Consider the following 20,681-nt stretch of genomic DNA (forward strand, 5'->3'; position numbering starts at 1 on the left):
CTCCCTCTGTCTCTTTGCACTGTCTTCCCTGTATGTGCTTGTCCATCTCCAAATTTCCCCTTTATATAAGGTTTGGGCTAGGATCCATGCAAATGACTTCATTTTCATTTGATTACCTCTGTAAAAACCCTATCTCAGAGAAGGTCACCTTCTGAGGTCTTGGGGATTAGGACTTCCCTGTATGAATGGGGCAGAGGTCTCTGTCCTTACATGGTGACCTTCACCAAACTTCCCTGAGCCTTGGTTTCTTTATCTTGTACCTGGCAAACTTGCACTGAGGCTGGAAGATTACATATGTAAAACCAGTTAGCTAAGCTGGTAGCCCTGGCACTGGTGGTAGTCACCTTTGCCTTCACTTGGGGCTGTTCTGCCCATAGTCTGAGTCCCCGGTCGGGAAAGAAGACTCCTCAAAACAATGCAACTTGCAATAGGGGAATTTATTACTGACTCGAGCCAGGGCCTCCCGCCGTCACCAAGTGTGTGAGGATGAAAAGGCCCCGAGCCCCAGTTCTCTCGGGTATTTATTAGGTCAAAAAAAGCAGCAGGTAGTTGGCGCAAGTGGATTGGTTACACAGCAGGTAGTTGGCGCAAGCGGATTGGTTACACAGTTGCAAGGTAATTTTTGTTGGCCCAACGTGGGGCTTTCAGCTTTCCCCTGATAGGTTCCCTTTTTTCTTGCTAGGCATATGTTGATTGGCTAGCTCCAGGAGGCCTGATAATTATGTTACCCCGGGAAACCAGGCCTACTCCTAATCTAGGCTGCCTGCCATGGCGTTAGCCGTGACAGCCTCACAGGGGCAAATAAGGGCTTCCCAGGTAGCTCGATGGTAAAGAACTCACCTGCCAATGCAGGAGCCACAGGAGATGCAGGTTCAAACCCTGGGTCGGGAAGATCCCCTGGAGGAACAAATGGCAACCCACTCTAGTATTCTTGCCTGGAGAATCCCGTGGACAGAAGAGCCTAGTGGGCTACAGTCCATGGGGTTACAAAGAGTCAGACATGACTGAACGACTATGCGTGCAGGCACAGGGCAAATAAAGCCCTCATTTGAAAATAAAGCCAAAAGAAAAAAGAAAATAAAGCCAACACCAAGGAAACCAAGATGGGGAGGGAGAGAGTTTCTGGTGATGCTGAGCGCCTGGATCCAGACATGGCTGAGGTCAGTAACTCCCTGGAATTTTCAGATATGTGAGCAAATATATTTCCTTTTGGTTAAAAAAAAAAAAATTTTTTTTTAATAAAATGTCTCCAGGGCCTATGACATAGACAGCCTTTATGAAATGATAGATATTTTTCATGGTGGGCACAAGAGTTTTACTACTGGGCCCTACAGAGAGGCTATCAGAGAGTGCCTTGTAATAACTAGACTGTGTTCCTAAACTTTTAAGGACAAGTTCATCATTTGTAGTGCGGATAGACAAAGACTCCAATGATATTTGTATGTTTCAGACACCTTAAAGAGGCTCCAAACATTTGCCTGCAAAAGAAGGTATCTGTTACTATTCTGTGCCTTTTCTCTTTCTTTGAAGCATCCTCTCAGAGATTCAGAAACATGCACTCTAACCTCCCATTCCTACTTAAAAGCTATTTATTTCCATCTCTCATGGACCCTAATAAATTATCTGCCTGCTTCATGGCACACCCTTTCATAAACATTCTCCTTTCAAATTTTCACACAGACTTTTAAAAAAAATTTAAAACCCTTACAATGGACTTCCCTGATGGTTAGGAATCCACCTGCCAATGCCGGGGACAAGAGTTTGATCCCTAGTTCGAGAAGACTCCACATGCCTCTGGGCAACTAAATCCCACAGCCTCAACTACTGAAGCCCACGAGCCCTAGAGTCCACGCTCCACAATAAGAGAAGCCACTACAATGAGAAGCCCAAGCCCTGCAACAAGAGAAAGCCCACTTGCAGCAACAAAGACCCAGTACAGCCAAAAATTAAATAAATATATAAATTTTAAAAAATTTACAAATTAACAATCATGTCCTTTTTGGGGGTACAGAAAGAGCCCAGATTACAGAGTAGAACTAGGATTTAATGTCATATCTTTCTGATGACCTAGACAGCATATTAAAAAGCAGAGACATTACTTTGCCAACAAAGGTCCATCTAGTCAAAGGTATGGTTTTTCCAGTAGTCATGTATGGATGTGAGAGTTGGACTATAAAAAAAGCTGAGCACCAAAGAATTGATGCTTTTGAACCATGGTGTTGGAGAAGACTCGAGAGTCTGTTGGACTGCAAGGAGATCCAACCAGTCTATCCTAAAGGAAATCAGTCCCAAATATTCTTTGGAAGGACTGGTGCTGAAGCTGAAACTCCAATATTTTGGCCATCTGATGTGAAGAACTGACTCACTGGAAAAGACCCTGACTCTGGGAAAGATTGAAGGTGGGAGGAGAAGGGGACGACAGAGAATGAGATGATTGGATGGCATCACCAAGTCCATGGACATGAGTTTGAGTAAGCTCTGGGAGTTGGTGATGGACAGGGAAGCCTGGCGTATTGCAGTCCATGGGGTCGCAAAGAGTTGGACACCAACGAGCGATTGAACTGACTGATTGACCTTCTGATGACAAAGATCATCTCACTTCACTAACCAGCCCCGCCCACCTCCTGGTTGATGGCCTTGTCCTGCCTCCCTTACAGAGAAACCTGGTCCTGAATATTCAAAGCATTCTGAAAACATCCTGTACAAATATAAAATCTTATACAAATGCAAGAAACCCATGTGAGACCACAAATCAACTTCTCAGATTGTTCTCTGGCAACTCCTGTTTGAACTGGTGACTCTTAAAATCTCTCACAGGAGTGAAACTCCATGACTCCATAGCCATAAAATGTATAGCTATAAAGAAAAATCCCCTAACCTATTAAAACTCTGTCTTGCCTAGGATGCTTTCAATTGCAAGCAACAATGTCTTCAGCCATAGAAGGGATTTATTGGCATCTGTAAATGAAAGACCTAGATGTAGATTCAGGAAAGCCTTATATCCTAGAGCTTAACAATGTCACCAAGTTCTGATTTCCTCCTGACTCTCAGTTCTGCCTTCTTCAGTTCAGCTACATCTTAAGACTGCCTTCCTTTTGAGGACCCCAAGTGGCTGCCAGCCCACCTCTTCATTCATAGCCAAAAGATAAAATGAGTCTTCCCAGGATCCCCTGGAATGGTCCTGAGATTCATTCTGATTGGATGGCCTTAGGTCACATGTCCACCACCTCTGAACCAATCACTGTGTCAAAGGATGAAACCCAGTGATTGGTTCAGTGAATCACACTTGACTCCTGGAACCTGAGAGGAAGTCTTCTACATCAAAATGAGAGTGATTCTCAAATAGAAATTAGGAGCTATGAGAAATCAAGAAGGAAAAGATGCTAGAAAAGCATTCAATATATGTCCATTGTGAAGCATTTTTAGCCTTTCTTGTCCCATAATGCCTGATTTGGCAAGTGGTTTGGAGCTTCCATAACACTCTGATCAAGTCCCTAATTAGCTGGATTGCACCAGATTTTCTCATCCATATTTCTGTTCACTGAACACATCAATCCTCCACTTACTCATTTTATGATTCAAATTAGTAAGACCCTTTCAATAGCTTAAATCTCTCCACTGAGCAAGCTTGTCTGTTATCTGGAAATATATGGCCACATGAACTTATTCAAAACACAATATTTTCTCATTATAATGAGACATGATTATTAATGGCATAGTGCCCATCAGAAATGAAACTAATCTTTCATTTTGTTCAAAATAAATGTGCTCTAAAAAGTACAGAGATGGTAAAATTAATTTGAGAGTAATCAATTCCTGCATTTTAAATGAACGTAATTATGTAATCATTAAATTATTTAATGGGCTTCATTAGGCTTATTTCTGGCTTGGGTGTCACATTTTTTTCTTCCAATTAGCTCAAGTGCTAAAATTAATTTTTTATTACTAGTAAGAGTACCAATCCCAGTCAGAATGATAGCTGGGGTCTACCCAGCTGTACCTGGAGGTTAAGCTGAGCCATCCTTCCTCTAATAACAGGATTCTTCATGTCAGTACAAATAAAGCCAATCAAGATGTGAAGAAATAGCCCAGGCAGATTCACGGCAAATACCAGACTACTTCCAACCAGACAGGACACTGTCAGATTCAACTTGGGTGTTGCATAGAAAGTCTTGCAAAAGAGATGTCTCCCAGAGGAAACCTGTGTGGCAACCCTTATCAATGCTGTATTAGCACCTAGAATGGGTGTGAGCACCATCTGAAAGTGAAGTGAAAGTGTTAATCACTCAGTCGTGTCCGACTCTTTGCAATCACATGGACTGCCACCAGGCCCCTCTGTCCATGGGATTTCCCAGGCAAGAATACTGGAGTAGGTTGCCATTCCCTTCTCCAGGGAATCTTCCAACCCAGGCATCGAGTCCAGCTCTCCCACATTGCAGGTGGATTCTTTACCATTTGAGGACCAGGGAAACCCTGGAACAAGACAAACTTAGACATCTCACAGACCTATGTTCAAACCACAATTTTGCGGGACTTCCCTGGTGGTCCAGTGGCTGAGACCCTGAGCTCTCAATGCAGAGGGCCTGGGTTCAATCCTGGTCAAGGAACTAGATCCCATGCTGCAAAGAAGGTTGAAGATTTTGAGGGCTGCTACTAAGACCCAGGGCAGCAAATAAATAAATAAATTGTTTTAAACCCAAATTTTGCTAATGGAAGGGTACGTGACCCAAAGCAATTTATATAAACTCTATGAACCTCAGTTTCTTCAACTGCAAATGGGAGAGATGAAACAACTAATAATTTCTCAGAGCTGTTCTTCAGGATTGGCAATAATGTGTGTAAAGTGTCTGGCATATAACATTCACTCAGTATGTGGTTATTATTCTCTCAGACATCCACAGATTTAATCTTCATGGATGTTAAGTTTGAGACACAGACTAACTTTTTCAATCTGCTGCTGCTAAGTCACTTCAGTCATGTCCGACTCTGTGCGATCCCATAGATGGCAGCCCACCAGGCTCCCCCATCCCTGGGATTCTCCAGGCAAGAACACTGGAGTGGGTTGCCATTTCCTTCTCCAAGGCATGAAAGTGAAAAGCGAAAGTGAAGTCGCTCAGTCGTGTCCGACTCTTCGCGACCCCATGGACTGCAGCCTACCAGGCTCCTCCATCCATGGGATTTTCCAGGCAAGAGTTCTGGAGTGGGGTGCCACTGCCTTCTCCTTTTTCAATCTAAAATACTAACAATAAATCCTATAAATAACAAGAAATCCCAAGTGATAGTGTTAAAAAAAAAAAAGACACTCAAAATTATTCTTTTAAAAAGACATTATAGGATGAAGGCATTTACAGTGCCTCAAAAAGAGAGAGGCAATATGGCTTGGGGATTAAGACCATGAGATCTGGAGGCAGACTTCCTAGGTTTGAATGAAACAATGAATTCCTAGTTGTATGTCTTTGATCAAGCTACTTAATCTCTTGAAATCTTGGTATCCTCATCTAGAATTGAGAGTAGGACATCCCTGGTGGTACAGTGGATAAGAATCTGCCTGCCAATGCAGGGGACACAGGTTTTGGATCCTTGGTCTGGGCAGATCCCACATGCCACAGAACAACTAAGACCATCTACCACAACTACTGAGACTGTGCTCTAGAGCGCCAGAGCCACAGCTACTGAGCCCGCGTGCTGCAGCTACTGAAGCCTGTGTGCCTAGAGCCGGTGCTCTGCAACAAAAGAAGCTACCGCAATGAGAAGCCCGCGCACAACTAAAGAGCAGTTGAAACTCTCTGAAACTAGCGAAAACCTGAGCATCAGTGAAAAAAAAAAAAAATGAGAGTAGCAATAGAATTGAGCTATTGTGAGGGTTAATTATATAAGGTATAGAAATTCAAGTGCCCAGCACCAGTAAACACTCAATATATATGATTTATTGCTATTATTATTCATTAGCAGTAGTAGTTGTATAGAAGCATTGACAAGACAATGAGACATTGACAAGAATGTTTTCTAGACTTTAAAAAAAAATATTTCAAACTCAAACAAAAAGATATATTTGGTCCATTAACCTCAAAACCAAATTTTATTCATTCATTTAACAAACATTTATTAGTTAATCACTGTGTGTCAGACACTGAATTTAGATGTGTAACAGAAGAAATATGGTGAAATTTTTCAAGCTTATTATTCGAATTTGATCTTTCGAACCAACTGAGTTAGAAAACTTTTCCTAACATCTTCTCAGGAGGAGGAGACAGGAAAAGGTCACGGGTATGTCATTTGGAAAGCTACCTTCCCTGTTCATATATCAGACTGGCCCTCAGGTCACAGAAATGCAAATGAGGAGCTCAGTGTCACAGCCAGCATGGCCTTGCAGAAACTAGACACAGTCACACCAGGGGCCAAGTGCTTCCGTGTTCTGGAACAAGTTCTTTTTTGTTTGTCTTGCCAGATTACATCCATTATGGATGTCTAACATTGAAGGGATCCATCAAAATTTAAATTACATGCAGACACCTAAGAAGCTGTAGTCAAATTCTTCTTTCTTGCCCTTCTGTCTCTCTCCTATCTCATCCTCTCTCTTCTTTCCTTTTTTTTCTATTTTTTATTTTTCTTTTCTTCTCTCTTAAGTTTAAAAAACCAGAATTTGCTCTCAGAACTCAGATGAGGGCTTCCCTGGTGGGTCCAGTGGTTAAGAATCTGCCTTCAAGAGCAGGGACGCAGACTCGATCCCTGGGAGTAGGGGGAGGAGCTAAGATCCCATGTGCCACAAGGTAACTAAGTCCTTGAGCCACGACTACTGAGCCTGTGCACCGCAACTAGAGAGAAGCCCGCACAACACAATGAAAGACCCTACATGTCACAAGTAAGACCTGATGCAGCCAATAGTAAAATTAATTAGTTAATTAGTTTTAAAAACAGAACTCTGATGAGTTTTTCTGAATCAAACCAGAAGCAGATCTTGGACAGCTTGCTAGCTATCACGTCTTGAGCGGTAAAGAATCCACCTGTGATGCAGGAGACTCAGGTTCCATCCTTGGATCAGGAAGATCCCTGGAGAAGGGAATGCCTACCCACTCCAGTATTCTTGCCTGGAGAATTTCATGGACAGAAGAGCCTAGCAGGCTACAGTTCATGGGGTCACAAAGAGACAGACACGACTTAGCAACTAATACTTTAACATTTAGCCATCATGGCAGGAGGAAAAGGGTAGCCAACAGACATTGTCTAATTCTAACTAACCCTGCACTGGGCCTCCTGTGATCTCTGATTTAGCAGAAGAAAATCTGACACTGTGTCCTGTTGACCTGGGTTCCCAACAGTCACAATACCCAACATTAATTAAATAAACAGGCAAAGCAGGACCATGATGAAGTTCTGGTTTTCTGACTTTTCAGGGGCTCCAACCTTGCCTAATGTGAAAAGTTTGCTCAAAGCATATTAGGACAGGCTTTTACAGCTGCCAGCTAGAATCATCAGAAATCCTCCTCAATCAACGGCGGGACCCAGGACTGAGTAAGGATACAGTGCAAGTGACATCCATAAAAGTACAAAACTTGCTAGGTTCATGCATGGAAGGGGAACATCTTTAAACTACATATCTTAACCCAAGCTGCCTATCTGCAACTCCTTTCCAACATTCATCAAACTAACTAACGGCCACTAGATTTGCCAATTAAAACATCCATTTTTTATACCAGTGTGCTAATTAGCAAATCCATTGCTAGTGATCTCTAAAGGATGGAAGAGGACTTGTAGTAGCCCCTTCCAGAGCCTGGCTCCTTCAGTAGCTATTCACCCAAGTCTGTGCACACGGATGGTGTTACCTGACCACCAGGCAAGTCCCCTGGCACATGCCTGCTATCTCATTAAGAGTGCTAAAGCATTTATTTTTTTCAAAGATTTTTTTTATGTGGGTCATTTTTAAAGTCTTCATTGAATTTGTCACAGTACTGCTTCTGTTTTTAAGTTCTGGTTTTTTGGCTGATAGGCATGTGTGATCTCAGCTCCTCAACCAGGGATTGAACCTACACCCCCTGCACCGGAAGGTGAAGTCTTCACCACTGGGCGACCAGAGAGGTCCCTGTGCTAAAGCATTTTAAAGGAAATCTTACAGACATTGTAATAGGTTGGGGGAAAAAAATGCCTCTTGTTATTGATGTAGAAGAAACCAGGTAGAGAACAAAATCCCCAGGATCATTTCTATTCCTGGAATCTGAGGTCATCGAGTGTAAAGGCAGAGGAAGAAAATGCTCCCACAGCCTCCTGAGAGATCCAAGAACTAATGCAAGTCTGGAGAAGGACACAGAGGCGTCTTTCTATTTGGCAGACGTGACATCTCTCGCTGTCCTGCCGTGAGATTTGGGAAAGTGCCTTAGGTTCATGGATCAGCTTCCAAGGCTCTTTCCCAGTGGACTTATAAACTAAATCCCTGAGTTAACAAACGAAAGCCACTGGACTGGATTCAGGACAGACTCTAACTAGCATTTAGTCCTCAGGTATTTTTACTAGCCTGGTAGGAATCCGCACTGACCCACAACCACTGTGTATTAAAGTGAGAGAAAGAGAGAACTGGGAGGTGGATAGAGCACATCAGGATTAGGAGATATTTTTCCTTTTTTCCCTCTTTTTCTATTTTTATATATCAATACTCTGGCTTATTTTAGCCCTGTTCTTATTTATAAATCCTTCACTTTTCAGGAAAAAACTCTCTATTGGAAATGCTGGAATTTTTCATTAATTTGAAAGCTATCTAGGCTGCCATATTGTAAAATGTAAGTCTAATAAATTACATATGGAGCTAAAACTCTGATTAACAAAACAACAACATTTTATTTATTTTTTTATTGGCTGCGCCATGCAGCCTGTGAATCTCAGTTTCCCAACCAAGGACTGAATCCATGCCCCCTGAAGTGGAAGTGTGGAGTCTTAAACACTGGACAGCCAGAGGAGTCCTTTCTCTTTAATTAACAAAATTTTAATAAAGGTTTGGTGAGACCAAGACTCCAACAGGGCTGATGGAAACGTTAAATGGTATAAACTTTTTGGAAATATGTCTCAAGAGCCTTTGTGGAAAAAATTTTATGTACTTTAATTCAGTAAAATCACATCTTTGAATCTATTTAAAAAACACTTAGAACACTTAGAGATGTAAGTAAAGATTTCTCTATGGATGTGTTTCTCACAAGCTTAATAATTCATGACAAATCAGAAACATTTCAAATGTCCAATAATAGAGAAACTGGTAAAGAAGTTATGGAACATCTATATTATAGTCTTATAAAGTCATTAAAATCATGTTTTTTTTTTTAAATGAAAAAAGTTCATAATATTTTATGAAAAGTTAACACATAAAACTAAAACTATTGCAAGATTCCTGTCTTGTTTTAATATTTTTTTTGTTTTAATATTTGTGTATACATTGTGCACATAATTTTTTATTGTTTACACTTATTTATTTATTTTTACATTAGGTCCTTTATCTATTTTAAATATAACCACATAACTTTTCAAATATTAGAAGAAAGTACCCTCAAATGCTAACAGTGATCAATCTGGAATTATTGGTAATCTCATCTTTATTTTGTTTCCTATATTACTCTATAGTTCCCAAATTTTCCTCATGACCATGAATTTGTCTTTTTATACATATATCAATATACATACATTGATATATATATGAATATTTAAGCATGATGAAATACACACTATCTTTATGTGTGTGTGTGTATTTCATCATACTTAAATGTTCACCTTCTTTGATGAAATAGTCCTAGCTCATATGCTGCATCGCTATGAGCAAAGTTTATTGTGCTGTGGATATACTGCACAGGTATTTTTATTAACAGGGGATTCTGGTTAAACAGAAAGCCAGATGATAGAAAACACGTGATTCCTTTATAAGGCTGCTGAATTTGCTGAAATGCACAAAAATTGGGCACTGTAGAACTAACTGAGACCCTAGAGATCATCTACTCCAGTGCTTTCAAATATTTTTTAACCATAGAATTCCTCCTTTTATAAAAATCCTAGGAGAACCGCAATGCATAGAACCAACATCCAAGCAGCTACTCTGGTTGAAGTGATGGAGGCAGGTTAGAATTCCACCCACTTGATCCCTGCTCTGAGGACACATGAGGCTCAGTGGAAAACCAACTGAGGACCACTTGAAGCAGGATGATTTATGGATCCATTAACTTGTACTTGTTTAATTTATATTTTTTCCAAGCAGACTTTAGCCATCCAGGCTGCTATCACAGAAAAACACAGACTGGGTGGCTTATGCGTGCCAAGTCGCTTCAGTCGTGTCTGACTCTTTGCGATCCTATGGACTGTAGCCCACCAGGCTCCTCTGTCCATGGGGTTCTCCAGGCTCCTGAATTGCGGGTGGATTCTTTACTGCTGAGCCTCCGGGGAAGCCCGGATGGCTTATACGCAACAGAAATTCATTTCCTACTGTTCTGGAGGCTGGGAAGTCCAAGATGAAGGTACCCATCCCAGATTCAATGTCTCATGAGAGTCCACTTGCTGATCCACTTGTCTTTTCATTGTGTCGTTACATGGCAAAAGCGGCAATGAAGTCTCATTTTTTTTATTATTTATTTACGGCTATGCTGGGTCTTTGTTGCCGCGTGTGGGCTACTCTGCAGTGTGTACGAGCTTCTCACTGTGGGGGCTGCTCTCGTTGTGGCGCACGGGCTCCAGGCGCAAGGGCTTCAGTAGTTGCAGCTCTGCGGCTCTGGAGTGCAGGCTCAGTGGTTGTGGCACACGGCCTTAGTTGCTCCGCAGCATGTGGAATCTTCCTGGAGCAGGGATTGAACCCGTGTCCCCAGCTCTGGCAGGTGGATTCTTAACCACTGGACCTTAAGGGAAGTCCCTGAGATCTCTTTTGTAAGGACACTAATTCCACTCATGAGGGCTCCACCTTCATGAGCTAATAACCTCCAAATGGCCCCACCTTCTAACACCATCACACTGGGGATTAAGCTTCAACATATAAGTTTGGAGGGAACCCCTTCAGTCTCTGGCAGTAGACCCTTTTGTTTCAGGAGGAGTCAATGTTGGGGAGCTCAAAGCTGAAGTTGCCCACAAGATGCTTCTCTTTCTGGATTTTGCTAAAAGCACTTTAACAAGATCACGCCAAGTGTAGCAGGAGGGAAGACTGAGAAGATAACCCTCAGATTGGGGACTAAATAGGGTCAGTGGGCCCAGGACCTCAGACCTAGTTCCCTGAGGTGGTTGAGCCTCAAGGAGGAAGGGCTATGTGTGCACCTGTGGTAGGTGGGTGCCAGGCACAGGGCCATCAACGCCACCAAAGTTTCCTTGCTCTATGTATGACACCTAAAGAAGCCACACTGTCTAGAATATGGACATCTTTGAGGGGGCACTAGAGGCCAATATCTGCATTGTAGATGGATTCTTTACTGACTGAACCACCAGGGAAAAGGAAGAAAGAGAGAGCAGAAAGAGTATGGTCAATAGAATAACAGGACCTCAATGTCCACATCCTAATCTGGGCCTTGAGAATGTGCTGTTTTATATGGCAAAAGGGACTTTGCAGATGTAATCAAGGATCTTGAGTGGATTGATTATCCTAGATTATCCAAATGGGCCCAGTGCAGCCACAAGTGTCCTTATATGGGAGATAGGAAACAAGAGAGTCAGAGATGTTTCAATGGAAGCAGAAGTCACAGTGATATGAAGGAGGCCCTGAGCCAAGGAATGGGGACAGCTTCTGGAAGCTGGAAAAGGCGAGAAACAAGTGAACCTCCAGAAGGAATGCAACCCTGTTAACACTTTGATTCTTTTTTTTTTTTTTTTAATTGGGGTATAGTTTCCTTGTAATTCTGTGTCAGTTTCCCCTGTACAACTAAGTGAATTGATGCCATGTAGGGCCCAGTGGGGCTCCTGGGCACAAGGCCTTTCTGTGTCCCCCTTTTCTTTAATTACAAGAAACAGCCTCCATTCAGCCTCCGTGACCATCCCAGAGTTCCAATAGGCAGATTCAAGAAGTTGTTAATTAGGGAAGAGAGGGTATGTGAGGAGGAGTCTCTGGTAGCTCAGCTGATTAAGAATCTGCCTGCAGTGCAGGAGACCCCAGTTCAATTCCTGGGTCAGGAAGATCCCCTGGAGAAGGGATAGGTTACCCACACCAGTATTCTGGGGCTTCCCTGGTGGCTCAGATGGCAAAGAATCCGGGAATGCGATACCAGGAAGAAACAAACAGTCAAGAACAGACCCAGGGCAAGATCCTGTTTCCCCATCAAGGGATATACACAATATCTTTGAGCTATTTTGCAGATACTGAAACTCCCTCCCAGTGGGAGAAGCTAATGATTAATGATGATAGGCTTCCCACAAGTATGTAGACCCCAGACCAGTTGGACCTGAAGGCTGATGATGCTGACTCCTACTTACCTCACCATCAACCCATCAGAAGAATGCCCACGAGCTGACCACACCCTCTTTGAACAATTTCTATAAATCTTTTCACTATTTCCCCAAGTGCAGACACATGGTTTTGAGGGCATTAGCCTACTCTGGCCCCTTTTGCCTGGCAAAGCAATAAAGCTACCCTTTCCTACTTCACTCAAAACTCCGTCTCTAGGATTCAATTTGGCACTGGTGTTAGAGAAGCAGAGTTTGGGGCATCAGAATCAACCATATGTGTAGTATATCCCCTTCCTCTTGAACCTCCCTCCCAACCCCCCATCCATCTAGCTCATCCCAGAGCGCCAAACTGAGTTTCCTATGCCATACAGCCGGCTTCTACTGGCTCTCTGTTTTACACATGGTGGGGTGTGTGTGTGTGTGTTAGTCACTCAGTTGTGTCTGACTCTTTGCACATGGACTGTAGTCCTCCTGGCTCCTCTGTCCATGGAGTTCTCCAGGCAAGGATACTGGAGTGGGTAGCCATTTCCTTTTCTGAGGGATCTTCCAGACCCAGGGATCAAACCCGAGTCTCCTGCATTGCAGGGAGATTCTTTACCATCTGAGCCACAAGGGAAGCCCCAGTAGTCTATATATATCAATGCAACGCTCCCAATTTGTCCCACCTACCCCCAACACCTTGATTTTGTTAGTGACATTTTTGATCTACAAAACTGTTAGCTAATATTAATAAATTTGTGTTGTTTTACGTGAGAAAGTTTTTTTTGTTTGTTTTTTGTTTTGGTTTTTTTTTTTTTTTTTTATTAGTTGGAGGCTAATCACTTCATAACATTTCAGTGGGTTTTGTCATACATTGATATGAATCAGCCATGGATTTACACGTATTCCCCATCCCGATCCCCACTCCCACCTCCCTCTCCACCCGATTCCTCTGGGTCTTCCCAGTGCACCAGGCCGGAGCACTTGTCTCGTGCATCCCACCTGGGCTGGTGATCTGTTTCACCATAGATAGTATACATGCTGTTCTTTTGAAATATCCCACCCTCACATTCTCCCACAGAGTTCAAAAGTCTGTTCTGTATTTCTGTGTCTCTTTTTCTGTTTTGCATATAGGGTTATCGTTACCATCTTTCTAAATTCCATATATATGTGTTAGTATGCTGTAATGTTCTTTATCTTTCTGGCTTACTTCACTCTGTATAAGGGGCTCCAGCTTCATCCATCTCATTAGGACTGCTTCAAATGAATTCTTTTTAATGGCTGAGTAATATTCCATGGTGTATATGTACCACAGCTTCCTTATCCATTCATCTGCTGATGGGCATCTAGGTTGCTTCCATGTCCTGGCTATTATAAACAGTGCTGCGATGAACATTGGGGTGCACGTGTCTCTTTCAGATCTGGTTTCCTAGGTGTGTATGCCCAGAAGTGGGATTGCTGGGTCATATGGCAGTTCTATTTCCAGTTTTTTAAGAAATCTCCACACTGTTTTCCATAGCGGCTGTACTAGTTTGCATTCCCACCAACAGTGTAAGAGGGTTCCCTTTTCTCCACACCCTCTCCAGCATTTATTGCTTGTAGACTTTTGGATAGCAGCCATCCTGACTGGCGTGTAATGGTGCCTCATTGTGGTTTTGATTTGCATTTCTCTGATAATGAGTGATGTTGAGCATCTTTTCATGTGTTTGTTAGCCATCTGTATGTCTTCTTTGGAGAAATGTCTGTTTAGTTCTTTGGCCCATTTTTTGATTGGGTCATTTATTTTTCTGGAATTGAGCTTCAGGAGTTGCTTGTATATTTTTGAGATTAATCCTTTGTCTGTTTCTTCATTTGCTATTATTTTCTCCCAATCTGAGGGCTGTCTTTTCACCTTACTTATAGTTTCCTTTGTAGTGCAAAAGCTTTTAAGTTTCATTAGGTCCCATTTGTTTAGTTTTGCTTTTATTTCCAATATTCTGGGAGGTGGGTCATAGAGGATCTTGCTGTGATTTATGTCAGAGAGTGTTTTGCCTATGTTCTCCTCTAGGAGTTTTATAGTTTCTGGTCTTACATTTAGATCTTTAATCCATTTTGAGTTTATTTTTGTGTATGGTGTTAGAAAGTGTTCTAGTTTCATTCTTTTACAACTGGTTGACCAGTTTTCCCAGCACCACTTGTTAAAGAGGTTGTCTTTTTTCCATTGTATATCCTTGCCTCCTTTGTCAAAGATAAGGTGTCCATAGGTTCGTGGATTTATCTCTGGGCTTTCTATTCTGTTCCATTGATCTATATTTCTGTCTTTGTGCCAGTACCATACTGTCTTGATGACTGTGGCTTTGTAGTAGAGTCTGAAGTCAGGCAGGTTGTTTCCTCCAGTTCCATTCTTCTTTCTCAAGATTACTTTGGCTATTCGAGGTTTTTTGTATTTCCATACAAATTGTGAAATTCTTTGGTCTAGTTCTGTGAAAAATACCGTTGGTAGCTTGATAGGGATTGCACTGAATCTATAGACTGCTTTGGGTAGAATAGCCATTTTGACAATATTGATTCTTCCAATCCATGAACACGGTATGTTTCTCCATCTGTTTGTGTCCTCTTTGATTTCTTTCATCAGTGTTTTATAGTTTTCTATGTATAGGTCCTTTGTTTCTTTAGGTAGATATACTCCTAAGTATTTTATTCTTTTTGTTGCAATGGTGAATGGTATTGTTTCCTTAATTTCTCTTTCTGTTTTTTCATTGTTAGTATATAGGAATGCAAGGGATTTCTGTGTGTTAATTTTATATCCTGCAACTTTACTATATTCATTGATTAGCTCTAGTAATTTTCTGGTAGAGTCTTTAGGGTTTTCTATGTAGAGGATCATGTCATCTGCAAACAGTGAGAGTTTCACTTCTTCTTTTCCTATCTGGATTCCTTTTACTTCTTTTTCTGCTCTGATTGCTGTGGCCAAAACTTCCAACACTATGTTGAATAGTAGTGGTGAGAGTGGGCACCCTTGTCTTGTTCCTGATTTCAGGGGAAATGCTTTCAATTTTTCACCATTGAGGGTGATGCTTGCTGTGGGTTTGTCATATATAGCTTTTATTATGTTGAGGTATGTTCCTTCTATTCCTGCTTTCTGGAGAGTTTTAATCATAAATGAGTGTTGAATTTTGTCAAAGGCTTTCTCTGCATCTATTGAGATAATCATATGGTTTTTATCTTTCAATTTGTTAATGTGGTGTATTACATTGATTGATTTGCGGATATTAAAGAATCCTTGCATTCCTGGGATAAAGCCCACTTGGTCATGGTGTATGATTTTTTTAATATGTTGTTGGATTCTGTTTGCTAGAATTTTGTTAAGGATTTTTGCATCTATGTTCATCAGTGATATTGGCCTGTAGTTTTCTTTTTTTGTGGCATCTTTGTCTGGTTTTGGAATTAGGGTGATGGTGGCCTCATAGAATGAGTTTGGAAGCTTACCTTCATCTGCAATTTTCTGGAAGAGTTTGAGTAAGATAGGTGTTAGCTCTTCTCTAAATTTTTGGTAGAATTCAGCTGTGAAGCCATCTGGTCCTGGGCTTTTGTTTGCTGGAAGATTTTTGATTACAGTTTCGATTTCCTTGCTTGTGATGGGTCTGTTAAGATCTTCTATTTCTTCCTGGTTCAGTTTTGGAAAGTTATACTTTTCTAAGAATTTGTCCATTTCATCCAAGTTGTCCATTTTATTGGCATAGAGCTGCTGGTAGTAGTCTCTTATGATCCTTTGTATTTCAGTGTTGTCTGTTGTGATCTCTCCATTTTCATTTCTAATTTTGTTAATTTGGTTCTTCTCTCTTTGTTTCTTAATGAGTCTTGCTAATGGTTTGTCAATTTTGTTTATTTTTTCAAAAAACCAGCTTTTAGCTTTGTTGATTTTTGCTATGGTCTCTTTAGTTTCTTTTGCATTTATTTCTGCCCTGATTTTTAAGATTTCTTTCCTTCTGCTAACCCTGGGGTTCTTCATTTCTTCCTTCTCTAATTGCTTTAGGTGTAGAGTTAGGTTATTTATTTGGTTTTTTCCTTGTTTCTTGATGTAAGCCTGTAATGCTATGAACCTTCCCCTTAGCACTGCTTTTACAGTGTCCCATAGGTTTTGGGTTGTTGTGTTTTCATTTTCATTCATTTCTATACATATTTTGATTTCTTTTTTGATTTCTTCTATGATTTGTTGGTTATTCAGAAGCGTGTTATTTAGCCTCCATATGTTTGAATTTTTAACAATTTTTTTCCTGTAATTGAGATCTAATCTTACTGCACTGTGGTCAGAAAAGATGACTGGAATGATTTCAATTTTTTTGAATTTTCCAAGACCAGATTTATGGCCCAAGATGTGATCTATTCTGGAGAATGTTCCGTGTGCACTTGAGAAAAAGGTGAAGTTGATTGTTTTGGGGTGAAATGTCCTATAGATATCAATTAGGTCTAGCTGGTCCATTGTGTCATTTAAGGTTTGTGTTTCCTTGTTAATTTTCTGTTTAGTTGATCTATCCATAGTTGTGAGTGGGGTATTAAAGTCTCCCACTATTATTGTGTTACTATTAATTTCCTCTTTCATACTCATTAGTGTTTGCCGTATATATTGTGGTGCTCCTATGTTGGGTGCATATATATGTATAAATGTTATATCTTCTTCTTGGATTGATCCTTTGATCATTATGTAGTGTCCTTCTTTGTCTCTTTTCACAGCCTTTATTTGAAAGTCTATTTTATCTGATATGAGTATTGCGACTCCTGCTTTCTTTTGGTCTCCGTTTGCGTGAAATATTTTTTTCCAGCCCTTCACTTTTAGTCTGTATGTGTCTCTTGTTTTGAGGTGGGTCTCTTGTAGACAGCATATATAGGGGTCTTGTTTTTCTATCCATTCAGCCAATCTTTGTCTTTTGGTTGGGGCATTCAACCCATTTACATTTAGGGTAATTATTGATAGGTGTGGTCCCGTTGCCATTTACTTTGTTGTTTTGGGTTCACGTTTATACAACCTTTCTGCATTTCCTGTCTAGAGAAGATCCTTTAGCATTTGTTGAAGAGCTGGTTTGGTGGTGCTGAATTCTCTCAGCTTTTGCTTATCTGTAAAGCTTTTGAATTCTCCTTCATATCTGAATGAGATCCTTGCTGGATACAGTAATCTAGGTTGTAGGTTATTCTCTTTCATTACTTTCAGAACGTCCTGCCATTCCCTTCTGGCCTGGAGGGTTTCTATTGATAGATCAGCTGTTATCCTTATGGGAATCCCTTTGTGTGTTATTTGTTGTTTTTCCCTTGCTGCTTTTAATATTTGTTCTTTGTGTTTGATCTTTGTTAATTTGATTAATATGTGTCTTGGGGTGTTTCGCCTTGGGTTTATCCTGTTTGGGACTCTCTGGGTTTCTTGGACTTGGGTGGCTATTTCCTTCCCCATTTTAGGGAAGTTTTCAGCTATTATCTGCTCGAGTATTTTCTCATGGCCTTTCTTTTGGTCTTCTTCTTCTGGAACTCCTATGATTCGAATGTTGGGGCGTTTCACAGTGTCCCAGAGGTCCCTGAGGTTGTCCTCATTTCTTTTGATCCTTTTTTCTTTTTTCCTCTCTGCTTCATTTATTTCCACCATTTTATCTTCTACCTCACTTATCCTATCTTCTGCCTCCGTTATTCTACTCTTGGTTCCCTCCAAAGTGTTTTTGATCTCATTCATTGCATTATTCATTTTTAATTGACTCTTTTTTATTTCTTCTAGGTCTTTATTAAACATTTCTTGTATCTTTTCAATCTTTGTTTCCAGGCTATTTATCTGTAACTCCATTTTGTTTTCAAGATTTTGGATCATTTTTATTATCATTATTCTAAATTCTTTTTCAGGTAGATTCCATATCTCCTCCTCTTTTGTTTGACTTGGTGGGCATTTTTCATGTTCCTTTACCTGTTGGGTATTTCTTTGCCTTTTCATCTTGTTTAGATTGCTGTGTCTGGAGTGGGCTTTCTGTATTCTGGAGGTGTGTGGTTCCTTTTTATTGTGGAGGATTAACCCAGTGGGTGGGGTTAGACGATTGGCTTGTCAAGGTTTCCTGGTTAGGGAAGCTTGCGTCAGTGTTCTGGTGTGTGGAGCTTGATTTCTTCTCTTTGGAGAGCAATGGAGTGCCCAGTAATGAGTTTTGAGATGGGTCTATGTGTTAGGTGTGACCTTGGGCAGCCTGTATGTTGATGTTCAAGGCTATGTTTCTGCGTTGCTGGAGAATTTGCGTGGTATGTCTTGCTCTAAAACTTATTGGCTCTTGGGTGGTGGTTGGTTTCAGTGTAGGTATGAAGGCTTTTGGACAGTCACTTATTACTTAAAGTTCCATGTAGTCAGGAGTTTTCTGGTGTTCTCAGGTTTTGGGCTTAAGTCTCCTGCCTCTGGATTTCAGTTTTATTCTTCCTGTAGTCTCAGGGCTTCTCCAACTATACAGCCCTGATAAGAAAACTTCTAGATTAATGGCTAAAAGATTCTCCCCCGTTAGGGATACCCAGAGAGGTTCACAGAGTTACATGAAGAACAGGAGAGGGAGGAGGGAGATAGAGATGAGCAGGAGGAGAAAAAGGGGGACTCAAGAGGAGAGAGACAGATCTACACAGCTGTCTGTTCCCAGAGTATTCTCCATAGCCCAGTCACCTACAAAGATTCACAGAATTGGATTGGGAAGAGAAGGGGAAAGGAGGAAATAGAGGTGTTCTGAGGTAGAAAACAGAGAGTCAAGATTGGGAGAGAATAATCTTCGGTTTAAAAATAGGGCTTCTCTTCTTTTTTTTTTTTTTGTAAGGTTATAGTGTATTGAAAATGAAAACTAAGGAGTAGTAGAGGAGTACTAGAGGACTTTAAAAGAAATAAGAGAAAAAGAAAAATAGAAAATAGAAGAGAAAAAGGAAAGAGGAAAAAAAGAAGAAAAAAGAAAGAAAGAAAAAGAAAAAAAAAGAAAAAAAAATTTTTTTTCCCTAATTAAAAAAATCATAAAAATCTATGGAAATGAAAGTTAAGGAGTAATGGGGGAGTAATAGGGGATTTTAAAGGAAAATAAAAGAGAAAAAATTAAAAAAGAAAGAAAAAAAAAGAGAAAAAAGTAAAATTATATCTAGGAGTTTCTCTGGAGCTGTTGCGGTCAGTGTGGGTTCGGCTCAGTTTCAGATAGCTCCTCGTTCCAGCTTACGCTTCTCGAAATCTACAGGCCCCTTCCGGTGTAGTCGGTGTTTTCTAGAGGGATTTTAATCTGTTGCACAAGTCCTTACGTGAGAAAGTTTGTGATAATTTGTTACTGAGGCAACAGGAAAGCTATGTAGAAAGGAAGAAAGAGGGAGGGGAAGAAATATGAGATGGAGAAGACTGGGAAAAAGGAGAAGTCAGTCGTGTCTCCTGGGGCTCGGCTGACAGAGCCTCTCCAGGGCTGTGGTCACCCAGCACCCAGTCCTTGCTCAGTTCCCTTGCTCGGTAGGCAGTGAGTTCCCTGAGTCAGTATCAGCAAGCGCAATCACACAGCTGCCCTCCTGACAGGCCAGACACTATTCTAAATGCTTTGTTTATGTACATTAACCGGTTTAGTACTCACAACACTATAAGCAAAATGTAATGGAGTGGGGTAGAACTACAGTGGTTCGTTCATGCTCTCTAGCCAGAAGGATCATCACCCCATTCCCTGAAAGACTTGGGGAAGGATGAAACAGGATCAGAGGTTGAAATTGAGTGTCCGTAAAACCAAGTTCCTCTATCCAAGTTTATGATTAACCTCTGTATCCAAAACATTATTCCCCTTCTAACCAACACCTGTTGTTCTCAAGATAGGGGAATGTCAAAGAAAAGGAGGCTTTATAATAGGGGTGGGGCAGGCACATGTCTGCTAGCACAAGACCATTATCAGGAGACCCCTCGCCAACGATCAGTATTGCCAATTCCTGTGCCCAGCACACAGTGAGGCCAAACAAACTGAAATGCTGGGGTTGGGAGCAGAGAAAAGTTTATTGCAGGGCCAAGTAAGAAGACCAGGAAGTGGTTCAAGCCCTAAAAAGACTTGAGCTCCCCGACAAATCATTTTTTAAAAGCCAGGTTGGGGGTGGGAAGTTGCAGAGTACATGATCAGATTGTGCACAGTTCTCTGACAGGCTGATGGGGAAGGAACAGGGTGATGTCACCGGGGTTAACTTCATCAGTCCTTAGGCTCCAGGAGGCCTGGGGCTGTCTGCTCATAGTCATCGAGTAGTTAACATCTTTCATTTGGTGAAGGGGGAGGCACACCTGCAAAACAACTCAGGAAGTTTGCATCCAATGCAATCATCCAGATATTTCA

This window comes from Dama dama, chromosome 4 (genome assembly GCF_033118175.1).
Source record: "Dama dama isolate Ldn47 chromosome 4, ASM3311817v1, whole genome shotgun sequence".
Taxonomy (NCBI): Eukaryota; Metazoa; Chordata; class Mammalia; order Artiodactyla; family Cervidae; genus Dama; species Dama dama.